The sequence below is a fragment of the Hordeum vulgare genome, chromosome 2H, assembly GCF_904849725.1.
Source record: "Hordeum vulgare subsp. vulgare chromosome 2H, MorexV3_pseudomolecules_assembly, whole genome shotgun sequence".
Taxonomy (NCBI): domain Eukaryota; kingdom Viridiplantae; phylum Streptophyta; class Magnoliopsida; order Poales; family Poaceae; genus Hordeum; species Hordeum vulgare.
Genome location: NC_058519.1, coordinates 270,732,664 through 270,734,444, shown reverse-complemented (window position 1 = coordinate 270,734,444; position 1,781 = coordinate 270,732,664).

The window sequence follows — 1,781 nt, the reverse complement described above, 5'->3', positions numbered from 1 at the left end:
TTTGCGAGAAATTACTTTCATCGAACCACACATCTATAGTTTCAACAGCCTTGGTGTGATAGTTGTTGAAGACTTTGTAGGTGTGCGAGTCCTTTCCGTAACCGACCATAAAACCCTCATGTGCTTTCAGTGCAAATTTAGAACTGTGGTGAGGATCTCTAATCCAGCATCTTGCACCAAAGACTTTGAAATAACTTACAATGTGTTTCTTGTCACTCAGGAGTTTGTATGAAGTCTTCTTGAGGAATTTGTGAAGATATACCATGTTGATGATGTGGCAGGCAGTGTTGACTGACTCAAGCCAGAAGCAACAAGGAGTCTGATATTCTTCAAGCATAGTCCATGCCATTTCAACCAGAGTCCTATTCTTGCGCTCGGCGATGCCATTCTGTCGAGGAGTATAAGGAGCAGACAATCGATGAGTAATACCAAGTTCATCAAGATAGTCATCAAGGTCTGTATTCTTGAATTATGTCCCATTGTCACTCCTGATGTATTTGATCTTGATGCCTGATGACCCATAAGTTTAGGGGATCTATCGTAGTCCTTTCGATAATTAAGAGTGTCGATCCCAACAAGGAGCAGAAGGAACTGACAAGTGGTTTTCAGCAAGGTATACTCTACAGGCACTGAAATTATCGGTAACAGATAGTTGTGTGAAAAGATAATTCGTAGTGAGTAGAAAGTAACAATACTAACAAAGGTGCAGCAAGATGGCCCAATCACTTTTGTAGCAAGGGACAAGCCTGGACGAACTCTTATGTGAGGTAAAGAGCTCCCGAGGACACATGGGAATTTCTGTCAAGCTAGTTTTCATCATGTTCATATGATTCGCGTTCGCTACTTTGATAGTTTTATATGTGGGTGGACCGGTGCTTGGGTGATGTCCTTACCTGGACAAACGTCCCACTTATTATTAACCCCTCTCGCAAGCATCCGCAACTACGAAAGAAGAATTAAGACAAAGTCTAACCATAGCATTAAACTAGTGGATCCAAATCAGCCCCTTATGAAGCAATGCATAAAATAGGGTTTAAGCTTCTGTCACTCTAGCAACCCATCATCTACTTATTACTTCCCAATGCCTTCCTCTAGGCCCAAATAATGGTGAAGTGTCATGTAGTCGACATTCACATAACACCACTAGAGGAAAGAAAACATACATCGCATCAAAATATCGAACGAATACCAAATTCACATGACTACTTATAGCAAGACATGTCCCATGTCCTCGGGAACAAAAGTGACTACTCACAAAGCATAACTATGTTCATGACCAGAGAGGTATTGAATAGCTTTAAGGATCTGAACATATGATCTTCCACCGAGTAATCCAACTAGCATCAACTACAAAGAGTAAGTAACACTACTAGCAACCTTACAAGTACCAATCAGAGTCATGAGATGGAGATTGGGTACAAGAGATGAACTAGGATTTGAAGATGCGATGGTGCTGATGAAGATGTTGATGGAGATGAGTCCCCTCCGATGAGAGGAGTGTTGGTGATGACGATGGCGATGATTTCCCCCTCCGGGAGGGAAGTTTCCCCGGCAGGGCGGCCCTGCCGGAGCTCTAGATTGGTTCTGCTCAAGTTTCGCCTCGTAGCGGCGGTGATTCATCCCGAAAGCCTTCTCCTGAATTTTTCTGGTACGAAACCCTCCTTATAGCAAAAGATGGAGCCGGAGGGGCAACAAGGGGCCCACAAGCCACCCAGGCGCGGCCAGGGGGGTGGGTCGCGCCTGGCAGGCTTGTGGCCTCTTGGTGGCTCCCCTCGAGTACT